Raw genomic sequence first — 8,861 nt, 5'->3', positions numbered from 1 at the left:
CTACACCCCACTGTCAGAATGTTTTTCTGGGAATATTAATGGATTTGGGAATAGCTAAATAAAACAGGCACCTGCTTGTCTCAGCTACACATGGAATAATCTTCCCACGTACAGAATCAGACCATTCACTGGGAAAACTGAGGGAGTTTTCCAGAGTGAATTGTCAGAGAATTCCTTTTATTTTCTGGTGGTCTATAAAAGAGGATTTCAGTGGAAAGTCTTCCTCTAACTTCCCAAAGACGTGTTTCATACAATCCCACAAGGGTTTGGGTTGGAAGGGAACTTAAAGATCATCCCATTCCAGATCCCTCATGATGGACAGGGACACCTTCCACTAGCCCAGGTTGCTCCAAGCCCTGTCCAGCTCAGCCTTGGACACTTCCAGGGATCCAGGGGCGGCCACAGCTTCTCTAAGAAATTCATTCCAGGACCTCACCACTCTCCCAGGGAAGAGTTTATTCCTAAAATCTAACCTAAACCCACTCTGTCAGTTTGAAGCCATTCTCCCTTGTCCTGTCCCTCCAGGCCCTTGTCCAAAGTCCTTCTCCAGCTCTCCCAGGGCTCCCTTTGGAATTTTAGGCCAGTTCCACATCTCCTCTCTGGGAAAGCCTTCAAGTGAACATTAAAAGATGATTAATCCTCATTTGCTGTCGATGGATTAATCTGATTAAAACATACCTGTAGGATTTAGGGTGGGAATCAACCATCTTGGAGCGGGGATCTCACACCACATGGAATTTCTTGGAGACCCCTGGGGTCAGCAGATACAACACAGGAGCAAGTTCAGGCAGCCTGTGCCCCTCTGGAACAGAAGATGGAAATTTGGGGGGATACCCTCAAGCACAGCAGGTGTCCATGTTTAAATACTGGACCATGCCAGAGGTGGCTGGACTGGGGGGATTATCACACATTCCCAATTAATGTGATTAACTTTCAGCCAAATAACCTAACAAGAGGCATCCCACATATCTATCTGAGATCAATTTTAATGATGCAGAACTGCAAATGTACAGATTCTTTTATCATGTTCCTGCTTTTTTAGTGCCCAGGGGGGGACACCGAGCACACAGGACCTGGAATTTCATGGATCTGTCAGTGCTGGTGTCTTCTGGACTAAAAATTCTGTGAGGGGATCATATGAGACAAGCAGAAAACACTTCTGAGTGTCTGCACTGCCCAATCTCAACCTCTCCTCAACTGCACCTCAACATGGAAAAGTTGTGTTTAATTGGATTCAGGAGGACTGGCTGGAGGAGGTTCAGATGGGATCCATCCCAGCTAATTATGTTCTCTCTGCCTTTTTGGTGAGCTGAAAAGGTCAGTTAAATATCAAAGCAGATTGTTCTCAGGGCCCTTCCCTCTGTCATTTCCAGTTTTAATTCCTCCACTTGAACACGAGTTGGAATATCCCTACAAATACAGAGAACATTGGGACACCAAGGGAATCCCAAAATGGGTATAAAATGTCCACCAAATGTGTATAATAAGTAGATAATTAAAAAAGGAGGTGTTTAGGAAAATAAGAGGTTTGTTATCCCCATTTTGCAGGTGAGAGAGATAAGATTAAATCAAGTCAACTCCATAATTTTTCAGAGTTGCAGGAGAGTTTATAGGACAGTGAGATCCATCAGGGCCTCTCAAGGCTTTGGAATATGTGGCACAACTGCATTTTCCTCCTCCACGTGGTGGAATTTTGCTTCTTTCCTGAATTTCAAGGTTTCCAACACGCAGCTGATTTCAACTACACTGAGGGTTTTAAGTCTGACCAGATCCTGTTGCAAAAAATAAAAGGGCTTGGCTGAGGATTGTGGTTTTAATCATCATTATGTCCCTGCCTCTCTCATCTTTCCTCACCAGCTCTAATCTGTGCTGCTGCATCTGCAGATAAGAGTCAGCAGAATCAGTGGTTTGAAGGATCATCTGAGAGGGGAATTCTTTCCTTTGAAAAGCCTGGAAAGTGGTCCCCTGTGTGTGTCATTAAGCTGGAGGCAAAAGCAGATGCAAGGCTTAGATTATCTCTTGGTGACAGCCTAAATAAAACCCAGGAATTGTCAGGGCAGGGAGGGGACAGGCAACGAGTGAATTCTGAATGAGGAATGACAGGGGGAAAAAAGGGAGATTTTCCCCGTGGAGGAGAGTTGTGGAATTTCACTGCTTTGCATAGGAAAGGAGTGTGAGGGTGACATCCTCAAACAAGGGGGATGGCACTGCAAAGAGAAAAAAAAAAAAAAATCTGTATTGTGTTCACACTCTTCCTAAATATTGTCCTCAATGCTGGACTGATACTTTATTTCAGTGCTTGGAATATGGGAAGAAATGTTGCCTCTAGAGTGTTTTTTCAGAAGTTCACAGAATCTATATTTCTCTGAAGCCTCCCTTCCAACCTCTGATCAGCTAAAACCTATTCATTGTAGAATCATGGAATGGTTGGGGTTGGAAGGGACCTTAAAGCTCATCCAGTGCCACCCCCTGTATGGGCAGGGACACCTTCCACTAGCCCAGCTTGGAATTCTGGAATGGTTTGGGTTGGAAGGGACCTTAGAGATCATCTGTTTCCAACCTTTGCCATGGGCAGGGACACCTTCCACTAGCCCAGGTTGCTCCAACCTGGCCTTGGACACTTCCAGGGATCCAGGGCCAGCCACAGCTTGTCTGGGCAACCTGTGCCAGGGCCTCCCCACCCTCCCAGACAACAATTCCTTCTTAATATTCTTTCTAAACCAGCCCTCCAGCAGTTTAACACTATTCCCCCTTTTCCTATCACTTCAACCCTTATCCAAAATCTCTCTCCAGCCTTCTCTCAAGCCCCATTTTTTTTATTTTTAAATGGGAATAAACCCAATTTCTGTCAATGTGTCTCAGCAGTCAGTCACCAGGACAAACTGAAGAGTAAAACCAACCCGTAAAACAACCAACATTCCTGAAGATATTTGTCACCTGCTCTATTTTCAACCTGAGGAAACATCCCTGACAGAATATATCTGACCTCTCCATAGGATAACCCAGCCTGGAGTTGCTGGTTCATTAAGTTGGTAATTATTCAGTGTGTGTGATTTCTAGGAACAGGCATCGTGGATAAGCCCTGTTTGTTTTGGCTCCGTCTCCATGGGGATAAACAGAAGGAGAGTGATTAATTTCCATTCTGTTGCCATGGTTATTAATAATAATGAGGTGATTATTACTGCACTGTAAACCTTACAGCAATTCCAAGGCTGCCACAAAAAAAAAAAAAAAAGAAAAAAAAAAGGAGTGAGGGAGAAAAGACAACAATGAAAAAGAGCTGGATCTGCTCCTCAGCCCGGGCAAATCAGCACTCACACGTTGCCTCTGATGAGAGGCAGTGAAATAAAAGATGTGTTTTTGGAGAGGCAGGACCTGCAGACAGAGCAATATTAATAAAACAAGTGATAGATGAGAAGCCCTCACTGACTTCAGCACGTTCGTGCCCGCCGGGGTTTGGTCGGGACGGGGATTTGCCAGCACGAAGGTCCCACCTGGTTCCCGGAGCCAATGGAAAACTTCCCTGATGTGCTCAGTGTTTTCTGGATCGGGCTGGATCTCATTAGTTCCACCAGAAAAAAGCCGGGGCTGGTGCGTGTGTGTGTGTGGGGGGGGGGGGGGGGGTGATGAGTAGAGGAGAATAAAAATGTAATTAAAAAAACAAGCACCGGCTCTTCCCCCTGGGCGAGTAACGAGCAACTCCCACATTCCTGGTACCTGCTCAGCTGGCTCTGTGTCCTTGCTCCAAGTGATTTGTATTCCCCCCGGAGACATTGCCATGGTGTTGGAACAATAAGTAACACTCAGTTAATCAGATTGTCCCCGCGAGTGAGATCGCTGTTTGTCGGGGATTCTGCGCTCCAAGCCGGGATGTTTTGCAGACTTTCCCTCTTTCTGAGCCCCGGGGTAGGTGCAGAAAGCTCCCAATTGGCAAATCCCAGCCACTGGGCAGAGCTGTTGTTGTTACGTTATTTCACACAAGGGCTTGGAATGGCAGAAACAGGATGAGAAAGTGCTTGTTTGCATTCTTCTCCCCAAAAGCCACAAGTTGTGCTCTCAGGCTGTTGGTTTTCCACAGTTTCCTTTTCCAAACCGAGGGGAAGTTATTTTGCATATTTGTTTCTTCCTTCCCGCGTGTGTCTCGTTCCTCCCCCTCCACCTCAGCATCTGTAGGGTGCAAAACAAAAATCAAAAACCACAGCCCAGCTGCTTCCCAGATTTCCCTGTCTGCTGAGGGGCCTTCAAAGGACAGAGGGCAGCAGGTCGGGTGAAGCACTGGCTGTCAAACGCTCCCGGAGAGCCAAGGTAACAAAAAATAAAATTCTCTGCTTTGTAGGAGTTTAAAGGCAAAATGGGGCTGGGGAGTGTTTTGTTTTTCAAACAGGGCTCTGAGTGTTCACCTCCTGATGATGTGGTGGCTCAGAGCCTGCAGAGAGGAGCATCAGCTCCTCCTGAGGACACCTGGAACAACAGGGATGAGCCATTTTCCCTCTGGAGACAAAGTTCAGTGTGGGCACTTTGTACGAGCCAAGGGTGCAAGAGCAACACGAGCTGCTGGGGCTCAGTGTCCTGGGCCACAGAGCCACAGAGCCCTGGGACAGTTTGAGTTGGGAGGGATCTTAAAGATCATCTCATCCCACCCCTCCTGCCATGGGCAGGGACACCTTCCACCAGCCCAGGTTGCTCCAACCTGGCCTTGGACACTTCCAGGGATCCAGGGGCAGCCACAGCTTCTCTGGGCATCCTGTGCCAGGGCCTCCCCACCCTCACAGCCAGGAATTCCTTCCCTATATCCCATCTCACCCTGCTCTCTGGCATTGGGAAGCCATTCCCTGTGTCCTGTCCCTCCATCCCTTGTCCCAAGTCCCTCTCCAGCTCTCCTGAAGCCCCTTTAAGCACTGGAAGGAGCTCTAAGGTCTTCCCAAACCCTCTTCTTCCCCAGGCTGAACAATCCAAATTCAGCCTTTCCTCAGAGCAGAGGGGGCCACATCCTTCTAACCATTTTTTGTGGCTTCCACTGGATTTGCTCCAACATTTCTACATCCTTCCTGTGCTGGAGACTCCAGGGAACACAAGGCTGGTTCTCTAATCACCAGAGCAAAGCTGGCAGGGGATGCCCCTCAGTGGGGGTGGCTGCAAGAGGGGGACACATCTCCCATCAACACCTGCTGCTTGTGTGTGGGGCCAGGCAGGGATTCTTGGGAAGCCCCGAGGCCCACAGGACCCTCTCAGCTTCCACCTTCCCACTCCTTTGCACCCTTTCCTATATCCAGAGGGTGGGGATGGGGTAGGGACAGCGGCAGAATCAACAATTATCTGTATTTAACAATAAAACAAGAGGGTTGCCTCCGGTGACAGCCCATCAGTGCTGCTGTTGATGGCACAAGACCCTTAAAATAGGTTTTTTGGAGGTGTCCAACAGGTACAGACCCCTGTGTAACCCCTGTGTAACCCCTCACTCACCCTCTGTTTCCCTGTGGAACTGCTGTGGTGGTGCCCAGGCACAGCTCTGATCCCTGGCAGCCTGGGAAGGTGATGGATCCTATTCCAGAGGCACAACAACAGTTGTGCATCACCTTTGGCATCAAAGCACGGTGTTGGAAACTCCCCAGCAAGTATAATCCATAATCATGGAATGGTTTGGATTGGAAGGGACCTCAAAGACCATCTAGTTCCATAAAAATCTTGATTAAAGGCTGGCAGATTAAAGGAAGGATGGTTAAAAATTAAGATTCTTAAAGGGGACTCATCACTTGTCAGGATGCGCCTTTAACTTAAAAAGTCCAAAAAATAAACCATAGAATCATAGGCTTTGGTGGGAAGGGACCTGATGGATCATCTCATTCCACTGGGGACACCTTCCACCAGACCAGGCTGGTCAGGGACAGTAGGAGAGATTAATTTTTAAATCATAAAACAACCCCCCTGTGCTGGAATCTTCAGGAAGTGCAAATAAAACATATGGATATTTGGTAGTGGTGTGGAATTCCTGCCTGCTCACGAGTGCATCCCACTGCTCACCACACACTTACACTCTCTGCCCGCTGGAATTACACCCCCCCTTTTGTCGGGAGCACGTGGGAACGGGAGAAACTCGCCGCGTGTTTCCTTTGAAAGGGAAAAGAAAAGGGGAAAAAAATTCCCAGCCGAAGTTCCAGAGCGATTCCAAGCGACGAAGCACGATCCTTCCTCTGGCTGGGCTGGGGGAGGGAAAGGGGATGGGGAGAGAAAGAAAAGGAGGAGGGGGGGAGAGGACGAGTTCGTGGTTAGATGGGAGCTCCCACCCATTTCCTTTCCTTGCCCTTCCCAGGCATGTCAGAGCCGGGAGCCAAGACAAATCCAAGCCTCGGGAGCTCAGACAGACAGCACCACTTACCGAGAGCTGATCCAGCCTCTGGAGCGGCGGGAGGGACGGGAGGAGTGCGGGGGAAAAAAAAAAAATTAGGAAGGGGGCAGTGCCCTCTGCTGCCAAAGGAACGGTGTCGGTGTGGAGGATCCGGAGGAGGGAAGGGAGGGGTGGGACCTCCGGGAGCTTGAAAATAAACAGTCAGAGCACACGGAGAGGGGAGGGGAGCTGAGTGAAGTTCATCTGATGTCAGCAGGGGTCATCTGAGGTGAGCAGGATTCATCTGAGGGGAACAGGATTCATTTGAGGTGAGCAGGAGTCATCTGAGGTGAGCAGGAGTCATCTGAGGTCAGTAGAATGCATCTGAGATCAGCAGGGGTCATCTGAGGTGAGAAGGGGTCATCTGAGGTCAGTAGGTTCATCTGAGGTCAGCAGGGGTCATCTGAGGTGAGTAGGATTCAATTGAGATGAGCAAGGGTCATCTGAGGTCAGTAGAATTCATCTGAGGTGAATAGGGGTTATCTGAGGTCAGCAGGATTCATCTGAGGTCAGCAGGTTGATCTGAGGTCAGCAGGATTCATCTGAGGTCAGCAAGACTCATCTGAGGTCAGCAGGATTCATCTGAGGTGAGTAAGGGTCATCTGAGGTCAGCAGGTTCACCCAAGGTCAGCAGGATTCATCTGAGGTGAGCAGGTTTCATCTGAGGAGAGCGGGTTCACCTGAGCTCAGCAGGATTCATCTGAAGTTCATCTGAGGTGAGCAGGTTCATCTGAGCTCAGTAGAATTCATCTGAGGTGAGCAGGGGTCATCTGAGGGAAGCAGGATTAATCTAAGGTCAGCAGGATTTATCTGAGGTGAACAGGTTTATCTGAGGTGAGCAGGATTCATCTGAGCTCAGCAGGACTCATCTGAGGTGAGAAGGGGTCATCTGAGGTCAGCAGGGGTCATCTGAGGTGAGCAGGACTTATCTGAGGTAAGCAGGTTTGTCTGAGGTCAGCAGGATTCATCCGAGGTGAGCAGGACTCATCTGAGGAGAGCGGGTTCACCTGAGCTCAGCAGGTTCACCTGAGGGTTCTCCCCAGCTCGGGTTCCCAGCAGTGACCTGGATCTGACGCCCTCACGTAGGCATTTGGTGAGTCTGGATGAGCTGAGCTCCTTGGAGAAGTGGGAAGGCGCTGCCATTGCCAAGGAAAACTGAGCTCTTTACTCATGGATGTCATCAGAACCATGGGAGAGGACGGGCCAGAGAAGAGGATCCTCAGGTTCTGGTGTCCCTTGCGTGGCATCTCCACTGCAGGTCGTGCAAGGAGGAAAGGACTCCAACATTTAAAAAGCTGGAAAGGATTCCACCATTTAACAAAGAGCTCCTGGGATGAGATCAGGGCAGGGAGAGATCATCCACCTGTCACTGTCAGGGCTGGAAAAGACCCAACCTGGGGAAATGAATTTAATTTATTACCAATGAAATGAAAGCAGGATAATGAGAAAATAAAAATAAGTCTTGAAAACACTTTCCTTCCACTTCTTCCTTCTTCCCAGGCTCAAGTTCATTCCCAATCTCTCTCCCTGCTCTCCCTGAGCAGTGCAGGGGGATGGGGAATGGGGGCTGTGGTTCATCACATCTTGTCTCTGCTGCTCCTTCCTCCTCACACTCTTCCCCTGCTCCAGCGTGGGGGGGTCTCCCACAGGGAACAGCTTTCCATGAACTTCTCCAACATGGGGCCTTCCCATGGGCTGAAGTTCTTTAGGAACTGCTCCAACATGAGGCCTTCCCATGGGCTGCAGTTCTTCAGGAATTCTCCAACGTGGGGCCTTCCCATGGGCTGAAGTTCTTCAGGAACTGTTCCAGCATGGATCCCTTTCCATAGGGCCAGTCCTTCAGGAACAGATTTCTCCAGCATGGATCCCTTTCCACGGGGTCAGTCCTTCAGGAACAGATTTCTCCAGCATGGATCCCTTTCCATAGGGTCAGTTCTTCAGGAACAGATTTCTCCAGAGTGGATCCCTTTCCATGGGGTCAGTCCTTCAGGAATAAGCTGCTCCAGCATGGATCCCTCTCCATGGTGTAAGAACAGCCTTGACCAGAGCAATGGCCACGGGATAACTCGGTTGGGAATTCCAACAAGTGGTCCTGGCAAAACAGAGATTTGGAAAACAACAAGGAAGGGCACAGGACACAATATCATCACAGATCCCTCCATAAAACTCCTTGGAGAGGCTGGAAAAGCTGTTGGCACATCCCCCCTGTTGAAGAGACAATAGCAGCAAGGGCTTGGCATGATCTTCCCAGAAAAAACATGGAAAAACCAGACATAAGAGCAGAAGTTCTGGCAGCACCGTGTTTTCCCTCGGCTGCCAAGAGCTGGCAGTGATTGGAAAAAATATTAAATATATATATATATATATATATTCAAAGGAGGGGAAAATGCTGGGGGTTTTTTTCCCTTGCTTCAAAAAGGAGCAAAGAACATCCTGTTGCAGCTTCTCCTGGAGCTGGGATGAGGGAAAGCAGGGA

The 8,861-nt window shown here is 49.0% G+C and overlaps 1 long non-coding RNA gene across 1 annotated transcript in view; it reads right to left on the bottom strand.

The window, feature by feature from the left end:
* Window positions 1-4,801: 4,801 nt before the first annotated feature.
* The window catches only part of LOC113973446, an 11,383-nt gene continuing 7,323 nt past the window's right edge, over window positions 4,802-8,861 (bottom strand). Inside the window, exon 3 of the long non-coding RNA XR_003536216.1 lies at window positions 4,802-4,917. This is a non-coding gene — a long non-coding RNA (uncharacterized LOC113973446). The remainder of the gene's footprint in view (window positions 4,918-8,861) is intronic.

This window comes from Neopelma chrysocephalum, unplaced genomic scaffold, assembly GCF_003984885.1.
Source record: "Neopelma chrysocephalum unplaced genomic scaffold, ASM398488v2 Primary Assembly neopelma1_101, whole genome shotgun sequence".
NCBI lineage: Eukaryota > Metazoa > Chordata > Aves > Passeriformes > Pipridae > Neopelma > Neopelma chrysocephalum.
The sequence above is the reverse complement of the archived record's forward strand: the minus strand, read 5'-3'. Positions and strand labels throughout refer to the sequence as shown.